Source organism: Triturus cristatus, chromosome 4_2 (genome assembly GCF_964204655.1).
Source record: "Triturus cristatus chromosome 4_2, aTriCri1.1, whole genome shotgun sequence".
Lineage (NCBI taxonomy): Eukaryota > Metazoa > Chordata > Amphibia > Caudata > Salamandridae > Triturus > Triturus cristatus.
The window spans coordinates 262,846,544-262,860,579 of NC_140586.1; the positions used below are offsets into that span (position 1 = coordinate 262,846,544).

A 14,036-nucleotide genomic window follows, 5' to 3' on the forward strand; every position below is an offset into this window, starting at 1 on the left:
TTGGGTCATACAATATAAGACCACATCACTCTCATAATGACTTTGGGTTGGGAGGTTGTGCTTACCATTCCCACTTGGCAGTTTCAAGAAGAAGCACTGTTGAACCCTCTTTATCGAGAGACCGTCTATCAAAGCATTCACCAATACTTCAACGAAAATAGGTGTACGTCCTCGGATGATAAAATAGAATGGGAAGCTGACAAGTTGGTCTTGAGGGGCATGCAAAGAAAGGGCCGTGCCTGTGGTGCCCTGCTCAAGTAAAAGTCATCCCAAAGCCCCAGACAGAAGAGGTGAACTCCAAGAGTCATGTTACAACCCAAGGGCCACAAAAGCTAAAGAAGCCGTCTCAGCAGAGTTGGAAGCCACAACTACTTGTTCCCTTCTGCCCGCTGAAGTTCAACCTGGGAGACTGAACCCTGAAATTCAAAGGTTGAACTTGAGTCTTCCGGGTTTGGGAGAGTCGTCAAAGTGCAGTAGGGTCGCCCCAGACAGACACTAACCGCAGTTAATTGGAACTGCTAGTTTTGATGTGACAGGGGACTAGTAGACCACTGGCAACAGGTTTTTGTCTGGACTTCTCGTGGACTTCGAAGGACATTGACCTCAAGGGCCAAAGTTGTCCCACTGTGTTTGTGGACCGAAGGGTGATTCCAGGAAAGCTCAAGTCGACCGGTTCAGCAACCTCAGCATAATCAGCATCCTGTATCCCTTGCATTAGGACCACTCCATTGATGTCAATGGGAATGTTCCCATAGAGCCTGGAACTGGACTGGAGACTGCTTTGACTGTAAAGTAACTGTTCTGCTAAGACTTACTAGCCCCCTTGACTTGCTCCATGTTGAAGTTGGTTACCCAAAGCGGGAAGAAGTACCCAAACACCACTTCCTATAAAGGATTCAAAGGTTTTCAAAGTAACCGTGGTAGTTGCAAATGATTATTTTCATTTTTAGTGAAAGGCTGTGATTTACGATTTACTTAATAATTCATCGCTGTGGAACCTTTCAGTGGATTTTGCTCACTTTGGTGTCTATAATTCATAAAATTAAAATACATTTTTATACATTAGTGTTGAATTTCAATTGTGTCTCGGTCCCTGCTTATTCAATTGTTTTGAAACTTCTAAATACTTAACACTAGCCCCTTTGTTAAAACCTGGCTGCTCAAAGCCACAGCTACGGTTTTATAAACGAGCATGAATAGACCAAAAAGGGTTAGTGAGTTTATTAGTTAGTGAGCACTCACAGCCATGTCATATAATAAACTGCATTTTCTCACACTAACTCCTTCCCAAATTGCATGACTCTTAATAAGTTTTCTACATACATTGCTGTAAATGAGAAGACGTGGCAGGAGCTGAAAACTCAGATTGCAAGATCACATTCTCATGAGAAAAGTGCAAAAGGACATTGAAAGAGACACAAAATATGTAAACTTCCAGACGCAGAGCAAGTAATTTTTATAAATCCTCACTTATTAGTGGCAAGAATGAAAGGGGGGCTAAATACTTCAGAAGCAAAAGAGAAGAACAAGTTGTATATAACATACGAAAAGCCAGATTATTATGATGATTTAAAGCAATTGGTGTGTGATTCCTCAAGGAGATAAAACCATAAATGAATCAAAATATTCACTCATCCAATATCATTATATGGTATGTCCTATTTCATGGGCCTTGTGAAAATGTATAGTTATTATTCTGATATCTTTCTGTGAAAATGAATTGCTTTAGGTGACCTGAGGTCCTGATATCTTCTGCTATGTAAACACTCATGCAGCAATTTTTACTTTTGTATTTCATCAGTGCCAACTATTCGGTACCTCAAACAGATTGTTTATTTCAAGTTTCTTACACTCAAGACCATTTTGGTACTATTCCATTCTGGAGTTCATTTTGAATTGGTTTCCTTTTTTTGGCTATTGGTAAGACTGGTCAGCAGCCATCAGTCATAAGACTAAAAAACACAAATGAAGGATGGAATGCTGAACAAATCAAACATTTACCCCAGTCACAGATCTGGGTTTAATCCATCATTTTTTGCTCAACACACCACCTCAGTTTGGACCCAGCCACATGCAAATCAGTCTTGACCCTGCTCCCCGTGGGAACAGTGCAGCCCGAACTGCTAGGCTAGATCCTCCCTGGCCTGGAAACAAGCATCCTGGGACCAGTTTCAGGGTATAACCTCTCATCATCCAAGCTAGCTTGAATCCAGTGTCACAGTGAGTACGGGACCATATCTGGGCATACCCTTTCCCATGGGAAGCAGGGTCAAGACTTATTTACAAATGACTGGGGCCAAACTGGAATGACGTGGCGAGCAAAATAAACAATGTATTTAACCCAGATCTGTGACTGGGGGTGAATGTTGGATTTGTTCTGCATTCCACCCACCATCTGTTATTATTGCATTTGACACCCTAAGTGGGGAGAGTATGCCCAATCATGGGTCCTGTGCTTGCCGTGCCATCAGAATCATGCTAGCATTTCTGATGAGGGGTGATACCCTGAAACCAGTCCTAGGATGCCTATTTCTGGGAGGACCTGGCCTGGCAGTTCGGGCTGGACTGTTCCCATGGGGAGAAGGGTCAAGACTGATTTGCATATGGCTGGGGCCAAACTGGAATGGCTTGGCGAGCAAAAAGAATGATGGGTTTAACCCAGATTTGGGACTGGGGTGAATGTTCGATTTGTTCTGCATTCTGTCCATATTCTGTTCTTTTTGCAGTTGTCGCCTTAAGTGGGGAGGGTATGCCCAGATGTGGGTCCCGTGCTCGCTGTGCCACTGGAATCAAGCTAGCCTGGCTGATGAAGGGTGATACCCCAATACCGGTCCCAGGATACTGGTTTCTAGTCCAGGGAGGACCTGGCTTGGCAGTTCCGGCTGGACTGTTCTCATGGGGAGCAGAGTCAAGACTGATATGTATATGGCTAGGGCCAAACTGGAATAGAATGGTGGGCAAAAAAACGATGGATTTAACCCAGATCTGTGACTGGTGGTGAATGTTGGATTTGTTCTGCATTCCGTTCATCATCTGTTCTTTTTGCGTCGGTCATAAGACTGGCAAGCAGTCTCTCCAGCACCTATCCCCTAAGCCAATGAGGTGAAGTTTGTATTGGTAAGAATTGAGGATGAAATGTGTAACTTATTAGTATGATGGGAAACCAAAGAAAGTGCAAGTAGAAAGTTTACTTCCAACCTCAGCTGTGAAAAAGTGCATGGACATAACTTCACCAAAATGCCAGGTATAGCGGAAGTGATATCACATGTCATTTGACCCCAATGACATCACAGGAAGCGATGTAATGTGGCATTTGACTCACTGTTATACTCCCCTCAACTGTTTATCAACTGTCTTTATTATCATTTCTCTCTCACCTGTTGCTGTCTCTTTCTCGCCCTCCTATCTCTATCTCAGCTGTCTTTCTCACTGATCTCCTTAAATCTCATTTCATCTTTTTCACCTGTCCCTCACCTCTCCAACTTCTTTGTCTGTGTCATTCTCACTTGTCTCCGTCTCAAGATCACCTCCATATCGCTCACCATTCCTCCTCCCCTCCTCTTCCTCAGCTGTTTTCTAAAATGTCTTTGTGTTCTTGTCACCACTATGTTTCTCTCTCTCTTTAAACTGTATATACCCATACTATTTCCCATTGAGCTCTTTCACATTATCACCACTCCCTCAATAACCTCCCATCTAACTAACACTTTTTCATCTGTCTCTATCTCACATCTTTCATACTGTCATCTCCTCTCAACTGCCCTCCCCTCTCTCTGTAACACAGCTGTCTCTTTGTCCCCTTTCGGAGTCTACCATCTATCGCTTTACCCGGTTTCACATTTTTTTTGCACCGGTTTATATCTCTTCCCCACCTTGATCCTCTCCCTGGTGTCTCTTTAATCCCTCTTTCAGTGTCTCTCATGAAAACACACCCATCTTTGTCTCTCGATTTTCAACCGTCTCACTGTAGTGGCATCTTCTTCCACTTCCTTTCATTGCCCCTCACAACCTTTCCCCTCTAAACCCCTCCACCCCCCTACTCTCGCCAGTATATCGTGTTCCATTCACATACTCAGGGGCAACAGGAGACACATGCACCGTTTTACTGGGGTCTACTCTACTAGCAAAAATAAATCATTGTTTTGCAACTTTGTTACATTCCTTAGATCAGCTGCCACTGCTGATAGTTTTATTGCCTTCTCATGCATAGGAAGTAAACAAGCCTTGTTTAACTTCTGTTTCTGACAGTGCCTTTACCACCTCTCAGGCCAGGGGGTAAAAATGACATGTCAGGTTTTGCAGGAGGCAAGCCAGGGATCACAGTTGTAACCCCTGGGGACCCCTAAATGACGTCCATGAGAAGGAGGCCAGCACAATTAATTACCTTGGTACTTCATGATGTAACATCTCAAGTTAATGTTTTACGGTTAAATTGGACAACTTTTCTTGTCTATCTATCTGAAGATGGTATCCTGATGTCAGTGATCCTATTGTGTACATTTTACGCCGTGCCTGTAGGGTTTCTTGGTTACAGCACTTTGTCCTTTGGGATGCTTTTTCGCAAAGTGATGTCCTGGGGCCCCTTTTAGCATAGGCCTTCATTGTGCTTAAATCTGTCCTTGTGTACAGTCCACCTTCTGCGCATGGTTCCCTCGTGCACACTGCTGTCACATCGCGCATTTACGCTTTTTCTCTGGGTCCTCGTGCACTATGCTACTTTCCTCCAGGGTGCCCTTGTGTACGGAAAGAAGCCTGTGATTTGTGCTGTTTTCCTTCTAAGATCTCTTTCGCACAGTGCTGAACGTGCACAGGGTGCTGTCCTCGTGCACGGTGCTTGTGTGCTGCTTAGTACAAAGTCTAAGATCGGGCACTAGGACCCGACTCCGAGCGAGCTCGCTTTATGTAAGGTGCGGGAAAAGGGAAGTGACGCGACTGCGGGGAGTTGACAGTTGAGTGAAGAAGCGAATGAAGTTTTGAAGCCTGTATGCCAAGCAAATCCAGCAGATACACCAGTGAGATAACAGGCCTGCAGTAAGGCGCCCCGATTTCCAAACAGAGCTGCCAGTGGGAAAGGGGCCTGGAGTGCGTGCCACGGTTGTCTCCCGGAGAAGCCCCTCCCATGTCAGCACAAGCGGGTGAGCTACCGTAACCGAGTGCACCACGTTGCTCAGTCCAAGGGCGCCCGGTGCACGGGTTTGACCTGCTAGGGCCCCCTTGTGCTCAGTGCAGATTTTCCCCGAGAGCTCCCGGTGTGCTACGGACTCCTTGTTTGCAGTCCCTGAAATGGAAAATTCGAAGTGCAGATTCTCTGTATCAGAGTACCTGCTCGTTCCTGGGAAGTGCCGGTACTCTCCACAGAGCTTTAAGTGGGATGAAAAAACGGGACGGGGGTGGGTCTCTCAAAGGGGCGTGGCCAATACAATTAAGGACGTGGCTTAAAACACATAAACTAAAAATCTGTGCTTAGCATAGTGTGCCGCCCGATATATATTTTGCTGTTTCTGTCATTGCATCCAGATATATGATACAAGAAGTAACATCAAACCTACAACAAGTGAGGACTATTGGCTTCGTCAATGGTTGTTAGTTGCACAAGATAAATAAGCATCAACTATGGCTTGTATATAATATTGAAAAAGCTTCCACTTAAAGCCCTGGTGACACCACGACAAAGTTGCTGCTCCTGAATTTCAAGAAGAGAAGCAGCAATGTGCAGTGTGCGCTATTCAATAGGGCCCCCTCATCGCAACAGCGCTCGGAGTCTTGTGTTTTAAAAAGCAGACACATGGGAGATGTAAGAAGCAAGGATTTCTCTTCCCCCTACAAAGCTCACCTGGCATGAGGTCATGCCATAACCTCTCCACTAGTGAGAAGTGAGCAGAGCGAGCTCGAGCACATCGCTGTGCCTGCTGTCACTGCATTCCGAAAAAAACGGACCGCCTGTGCCAGGGCACAAAACAGAGCCCCCTTTAAAAAACTGCCAATACTCAGACCCGGTGAGACCTGGCCCACTTGCAGCCCTGACTCTCCAATTAAAAGTATTACGTTTCCTTTGAGACATGCAGGTACTCTCCTTCTCAAAATAAAAACAAAATGCCGGTAATCAGTACCGAACAGTACCAGCCCATTAACAGCACTGCTTGTGTGCAGTGCTGTATTTGTGCACAGTGCTATTTTTGTTGTTCCTTGTAGACAGTGCTAAAGACTTCTGAACCCCCATGCCCAGAATTGTCCTTGTGATTAACACTGCAGTTTCCAAGTATATTGTTCCACACACTGCTGTCCTTGTGCAAAGTGATGTTTTCCCCATAGATGTCTTAGTGCACAATGATGCTTTTCTTCCTTGGTCTTTTGTGCGAAGATGTACTTGAGTATAATACTGCATTTTTGTTCCTCCTTGGAGGATAAGAAATGCTGTTGAACCCAGGGATACACACGTACAGACTTGATGCACTTGCGCACACCTCTGCTCAGTAATATTTACCTGCGGCTTCCTGTGTTGTAGTTAGTCCTGTTCTCGGTGTACAATGCTGTTTTTAGGTCTCTGCTCTAGACAGCGCATGCACTGTATCTAAGAGACCTGTTGTATATACTTTGTGGGCTTCAGCCTGCCCATAAGCTTCCCATTTACTGGCTCCATAGTCGCTCTCCTATTCTTTCTCCCCATTTGTCCATGCCATCGATGCGTCATGCCTCTTGCTGTGTTAAGCCCTCCCCGAGCCAGCCCCAGCACCCATTTAAGCAAATGTTTTTGGAAGTACTTTTTTCTTTTATTTGAAGACCTTTACACGGGCGCTCGTTTTTTTCAATCACCCCGTTCTATAAACAGGGCTGTAAATCTTGTTCTTATCTCGTCACAAACAATAATGCTCCTCTTGCCCCATGCACAGATTACCCCATCACTGCTTTTCCCATTGTTGCTGCTCGGTGTTTTCACTGAGGCTGCTGCTCCCTCTGTTACGCTTACGAGAACGCTATAGGGGTGGAAAAACTGGCTTTTTTTGTAGTATATGATATAAAATGGAAAATTCAGAAGACAATGATAACTGTAAAATATGATGTGTGTTGAATGAAATTTGCTGAAATTGAGAACTTTTACTAAAGCGAGTAGGGCTCGGATTAACGGCACAATTCCTCCCTCCCTCACATCAGGTTGGATCCTGCCACCACATTTACACACAACAAAGAGCGACGTTCCGTAAAGCATTTTTCTGTTTCTATTAGCTCGTACATTTCAGAAACTTCACTGTGCTCCTCCTACATCCTCTTTCACCAAGGCTGCTGCTCCCCCGTAGCGCTTACGAAGACGCCATATGGGTGGAAAAACTATGACTTTCTTGAAGTATATGATATAAACTGGACAATTCAGAAGACAATGAAAATTTTAAAATATGATGCATGTTCAATGACTATCTTATTCCTTGTATTAAGAAATTTGCATAAATTGTGACCTTTTTCTTAAGTGCAATTACTCCCTCCCATCAGGTTGGACGCTGTCTTTACTGCTACAACTTTTAAAGATGATCACAATATTTACAAACAACAACAAGGAACGTTTCTTAACACCTTCTTCTGTTTCTGTTAGCTTGTACGTTTCAGAGTCGTCACTGTGCTCCTTCCACATCTTCTTATCTTCTAAAATATGCTGCAGCTGCCGCCTACTGCTTGTTTCGCCGGTTATTACGGGGCTGCTTTCCACTACTGTGCCAGTGGAGCTGCCAGCGTGGTGAGCCCGCTTGGGAGAGGCAACCATTGCAATGCATCTTCCCTCTTACCAAATCTGTAGGATTATCGGCCTCTTGAGTGGCGATCAGGTGCTGTCACAAATACATTAACATTGACAGTGTCAATAGTGCTCGGATTGTGGAGACCTATTCACTTTGCCAGTGGTTGTTTCCCTTGGATCGGTTCATTCATTGGTGATTTACCCAAGGGCTCTCTTTCTGTACAGGGCTGCAGTCTGTGACTGTCTGGAATAAAGAGATACCCCTGCTTTGATGCATTGGGCAGGACTCGGCCCACTTGCGGGGTCCGCACTCCAACTCTGACGGGTTTTCAGTGCAGCATCTGCGGGGGGGCAGGGAGTGGGAAACCGGCAAGGTCGGATTTGGATCAAAATTCGGCCCAGGCACCCAACAAAAAGTGCCCCACATTTATGAATAATGCCCTTTCATGAAACATTGCTTAATTAGTATCAGAGGAGTCATTTTGGGAGACATCAGTGATAAGTTAAGCTTTTTAAGCTTGTAGGGAAAGTAGCATTCGCCAAACCTAGGACCAGCATCATTCCCCTGCAACTCACTCACTGCTCTTCACTGCTTATCTTCCGGCTTTTACGTTTCTAAACCTCACGTCCCTGAATATGTTAGTCACCTTCGGTTCCTTAGCACCTGATTTCCCTGTTTGCCATGAGTCAGAGGACCATCTGCATCCTTGTGTCTGGATGCTACTGTTTACCCTCCAGTAATAAGGGCCCCGGCTCATCCTAAGGCCTTGAGACTCTTGCTCATCATTAGTTAGTGTTAAAGCTTCTCACACCCCAACAGGACCCTTAAACTAATTTCCATTCTCCGGCGTCTTATGCTCCTGCTTACACTGAGGTCTCCTTCTCACTCTCGGATGCCTATGAAATTCAGCTCATCTGATTCCCCTCTTCTCTCTTATCCAGACACTCCAACTTACTCTCAGGATACTTAGAACCATGTTCACCTGAGATGCTCTGATTCGTATGTGTACCCTTTGGGTCAAATCACCAGGTGCTCTGCTCTGCTCACCCTAAGGACCTGAGGCCCCTGTTCTCTCCTATTTCCTACAAAGGAATGTGGGCCGAGCCGGAGCTTCAAGGGTATTGATCAGTCTAGCTCCCCAAATTCCAGGTTACCTTCAAGTCCCAAAAACAATTGCTCATTCTCGTGTCCCTGACGTTCCTGCTTTTACTCAGCCCTCTGCTCATCATCTGGCTCCTGGTCACCTTCAGGTAAGCAAGGTTCCTGCTCGCCTTTGTTTCTCTGAGGCTGTTGGGCACCCTCGGGTCTCTTAGAGGTTTCTACTCAGGACATACGTCCTGTAAGCTCTTGCTCACACATATTAACACATTGCATCTCTATACTAATGTTCCAGCACAAACACAACATGAGTTGGACGGAGAGGGTCAAGCAGATACATAGATGTAAAGTAAAGAAGACAATGAGTCCAATATGCCACAAACTTCACCGCAGAGGCAAAATAGCAGCCCTGAACATAACAGTCACACACTGCTCTTTGAAGAAGTATATGATGCAGGGAGTCCAAGTGTCACGGTGGAACCTGCAGTGAGGCGCAAACAACTGCACAGGGGTACCAGTGTCCGACATCGGAGTGTCGTTAGGCAGCCTAATTCCAGTTCAGGGTCCACATAAGACAATGGGCGATACCATACAGGTGTTTGGTGGTCTTGAATCCTCTATGATGAAGGCACAGCACCTATAACGTAAGCAGATGTGCAGTATAACCAAAAAGGTATTTGGATAGAAAGAAGCATCATAACTGTCTTCCAACATGCAGCAACAGCCATTGAAGGCTCCCACAAGCCTCTAGAGGCAAAAGTGGACTCTTTGACAGAGGCCATGAACAATCTATGTGGCCAAATGCAACAGGACAATGCAACGCGCAGACATAGTCAACATCATTTATTCCTCCTTATGGCTGTTGAGTCGATCAATAATAGACTTGCACAGACCACTTCAACACTTGCTCGCCATACTGTAGGTCGAAATGGGTCACTGTAGTGACCGTGTCGCACTTGGCCTTGTGCAAGTAGCCACTGCAGTAGAGAGCTTATAGACCATTCAGATAGCACGAAGTGGAGCATCTGGGCATGCCGAAAATGAGGACCCCTCCTGTATTAGCAGTCTGTCTGTGAATGAGGCAATGAATGTGCTTCACAGTAGATCAAGAGGTGGTGGTGTTAGTACTGATGATTCCACTACACCTGTGCAACAAAGTTCAGTTCGTAGTCGACGCAAACAGTAATAACTCGTATATTTGCACCACATATTGTTTTGTCATCTTTGCTATTTGAGTAACGCGTGTATTGATGTATTACTTTTCATTTGAACATTCTGGGAAGTGAAATGGATTTTTCAACTCCCTTTACAACCTGAAAAAGAAAGGTACATTTGTATTGCACTGCACTTCTTGTGTTTGGCTTTTTTCAAAATGTAATACACAACATCAATTAAATAACTTGACAGTAATTGTTGGCAATGGCCGTACGTCTGGCTTTTCCTTCTGCCGCCAGAATAACTTCCTGTGTTGCCTGTTCTGATGGTTTTGGGGTTCATCAGCATCAGATTTGCAATCTGACATGATTTCTGGCACTCCTTTCCGCACTGCAACATTGTGGAGAATTGCACAAGTTGCGAATATCTTGCAACTTGTCTCTGGTGAATTTTGTAGGGCACCCCCACTTTCATGGAGACAGCGAAATCTCCTCTTCCATAGATCAGATGTCCTCTCAGTGAGAGACTAGGTCTGTTTGTGGGCTGCATTGTAGCGTACCTCACTTTGGTTGGATGGATGTAGATAATGTCCATAATTTCATGTCATATGCGCTTTCACCTACAAAACAATTTGGAAATGAGGTTGTAATATATAACATTTATGTATTTAGGACATTTATGTCCCATACGTAGGCGGTATTTACCAAGTAGCTAGCCATCTTTCAACTCTCCTCTGAAAAGACGTGAGTAAATCACGCTTTGCCTGAGCATAAAGTCATGTCTACTGCCATGTTACTTTAATACGAGATCTGTTATGATATATTTTGCATCACACACCACTTGTATATTAAATGAATGGCTGTTTTTTTTCTAAATATGTACTCATTGTAAGACATATGGGAGCACGAGTGCCATCAAAACATCCAATTATATTTAGAAATTGGGCAGTATGGTAAAAATTTGATTTGGCTAATAGCAACTGCTGTGCTTGGGAAGGTTATATGATGATGTCCTCTCTGTATCATTGCATAAAGGAAAGCCTTAAAAAAATATAGAAGGGCATTCTGTGATAACCCACCAACAGTAGCAATGTCACCTTGGTAACTTGCAGAGGCTAAAACTAGAGTGAGCATAGTACCTGCACATGGGTGGGTATGGAATTGTTTCTCTCAAGCTGAGGCCTTATTTCTTTAATTAGGTCTAAATTAACTGGACTACTCAGCCTATATCTATCAAATATTTCCTCTTCATTTTATCCGTTCCTGTCTCCTCCTTCTCTGAAGGCCATTTAGAATCTGCATCCTCCTCACAATCATGTACAGCGGTGCCATTCTGGAACACCCTGATGCATTTTGGGCCTTTTATGTTGTTGCACCTGGTTACTACCTGATCAGAGTTGGTGGTAATTTGCACATGCAAAATCTACAATTTGCGACTCGTGGCAGAACAGTTAGTAGAGACAAATGGAACACTAACCTGGTATGACTTGCCGGCAGGGATGATGGCGTGAAGATAGTCCGACCACTCTCCTTGGTGTTACGATTGGAGTTCAGATAGCACTATTCTCCAAAACGTGCACCCAATGGAATGGGGGAGTGGATAAAATAATAAACAGACTGGTAGCCCACTGTAACTGGGAGGAACCTCCCTTGCTGTCTCTTCAGGGTTCTGTCCTCGGAGCTACCACCACCCATGTGATAGCTGCAACGAACGGAGAGAGAGGATGGATTAGCTAAAATGTTCCCCTGGCCACTCACTCTGTGTAAGCGAAGAAACACTCCTGTGTAAAGAATCATTAACATGCACAGTAGAGACCTGTTAACACTAATCCAAAAGCCATGATGGAGTGAATAATTGTCACTCCATTTTCATAGTATGAAGTAGCAATGATACATCTCATTGTTTTCCTTGAAAGTGCCTTAGTTTCTATAGCCTCAGAAATCCATGAAGCAACATGAAACGCCAATAACGAATAAACCACAAAGGTAGATCAGCATCCGGCACAATCAATGTGGCGAAATACATAAAGATTATTCAGATGGCATTCATACTGCCAGTACACTTAGCTGTGGTCTTTTATGGAGATATAGAGGACCACACCTCCACGCACTCTGTCGTCAGTGCAGAGCGGCGTCCATTACACCCAACAGGGTCTCAGGAACCATCCGCAGACTCTAGTTCGTTGCCGATAAGTCACAAGAGACCAAGCAGTTAAGCCTCCACAAGCGGCAATCCCCTTGATCGACTAGCGATGATGAACTGTTTCCAGATACGGGGAACACAGCCATTACCACGCCCCCTCAGGATGCTGGAGCGCTGTGGCCTTCAGGACGCGAAAGGTAGCAGGGGCTTGCTAGAAGTATGCTTAAATAGTTCAGGAATCTAATATTTCTCCCGCGGTATGAAGGGGGTCGATTCACCACTGCTCTCCCGTGATGGTTCCTTGTGCTTGTAGTTGTGACATGAGTCGTTCTCTTCTGCCACATGGAGGTCTCAGGCAGAGGTAAGTGACCCTTCATTCAAACGGTGTGCGATGAAGCCATACATTATATCACTGCCCTCAGGAGGAACTATACTAGGTCGGATAGTGCTGTGTATATATAGTGTCATGACACTAGTCGGTATTTGCAAATGGTTGATGCATACTATTTGCAAATCAGTATTTTACAATCTGTAACTGGGACTCACAAACTCTGGTCGCTAAAATACAGATTCAGTACCTTGTTGGATATGGAAAATGGAGCAAGAAATACTTTTGGTACTTTCGAAAACACAATTTTCGCTGTTTGTAAATAATTTGCGACTGGTTACCGATTTGGTAATGCTTTGTACCTCTAGCCTTTAGTCTCTTCTTCCCCTGACTTGAAACTTTCCTTCAGGCATACCCAATCTCACCTCTTCAGTCACACCAGTTATCTCCTGTGTCCCCTGCCCTCTGTCCAGTCATCACACTATGAGGGTGACTCCACACTCTGGACACAGGAGAGTTCTAGTAAGTCCTTCTCGCCCTTCTGGGTGCTGTACAATGAATAGCTTACCCGGAATTCTCCTGTTTGTTTTTTCAGTCCTCTGGGAGAAGGAATTTAGGATTAGAGGTATTTTCAGGGAAAGTGTGGCTTGCCTGCAGGACTTGTGAGCCTCACTCCCTCTGCAGAGTGGGATAGTGTGGTGGACTTACCACACTGGGCAGCAGTGCATGTCCTCTATCTTGACTCATTCTCCCAGTGTTGGGTATCAGTGGCGCTGAGTTTGAGAAGTTTTGTTTGGTTGTGTGTTTGTCCCCCACCCCATTCCAGGCCGTATCCTTTTCCTGGTTGACATGAGCAGAGAGTGGAGCAATGCTGGCAGTGTTTTGCGGCTGATGGCGGGAAGTATGCATGCACAGAACAGCAGAGTTCTGACTGTGCGTCCTTTCGATTCCTTTCCAGCTTGAGGATATTTCTCAGGGGGCAGTATCAAAGAACGCCTGACACAGGTAAGGTGTATTGTGGCTGATTTATTGATTCCTTGTAATCTGGGAGTATTTGCCTTTGTTGCTGGCACTTCCTGTATTTTCTTGGACTCCTGGTAGTTTACCTATCTTTCTGTGTGCGACGGGTAAGCACATATCCAAGAGGTGCCATACCTCTCTAACCAGGTCCCCTTTGTCCTACAGTTTGGAAGGAGCATCTTCTCCCGCCCCCATAAGGCATAGGAAGGGTGGAGAGAAGGAGAGTATTTGATTCGTAATCCTAGAGACTTTAAAGGCCCTGAAGGATGATTCCGTGGAGGGAAGCAGCAAAGGGCTCTGTTCAAAGCTTCTGGAGTACCCTCTTTCAGTATTAAATGTTTTCTCCAACAGCAGAGAATGCCCTCCTTCCCCAGATCTCAAGAGAAAATTTGTCTCAAAGAACGTGATGCAAGAGATCCTTTGTCAGATAATATGGGGTTTCCTGCTGTGTAGAGAGTTTCCTCTTCTCAGGACAATATGTTGCCGCAATTTAGCAAATCTCTTAATCAGGGACTTCCTATTCGTTTATATATTTTGGATTGAAGGATCCTGAAAAGTTCTTGTGC

The 14,036-nt window shown here is 44.9% G+C and overlaps 2 protein-coding genes across 4 annotated transcripts in view; both read left to right on the plus strand.

Annotated features, from left to right (window-relative positions):
- The first annotated feature begins 4,911 nt into the window (after nt 1-4,911).
- LOC146833596 (short-chain dehydrogenase/reductase family 42E member 1-like) overlaps nt 4,912-14,036 on the plus strand; it is a 131,056-nt gene continuing 121,931 nt past the window's right edge. Inside the window, exon 1 of one of the 3 annotated variants that reach the window (XM_085601466.1) lies at nt 4,912-5,135. The gene's annotated coding sequence lies outside the window, so the exon portion shown is untranslated. The remainder of the gene's footprint in view (nt 5,136-14,036) is intronic. The other 2 variants (XM_085601467.1, XM_085601468.1) reach the window with 2 other exon arrangements.
- MOCS3 (molybdenum cofactor synthesis 3) overlaps nt 5,080-14,036 on the plus strand; it is a 48,974-nt gene continuing 40,017 nt past the window's right edge. The window contains exon 1 of the mRNA XM_085601464.1: nt 5,080-5,135. The gene's annotated coding sequence lies outside the window, so the exon portion shown is untranslated. The remainder of the gene's footprint in view (nt 5,136-14,036) is intronic.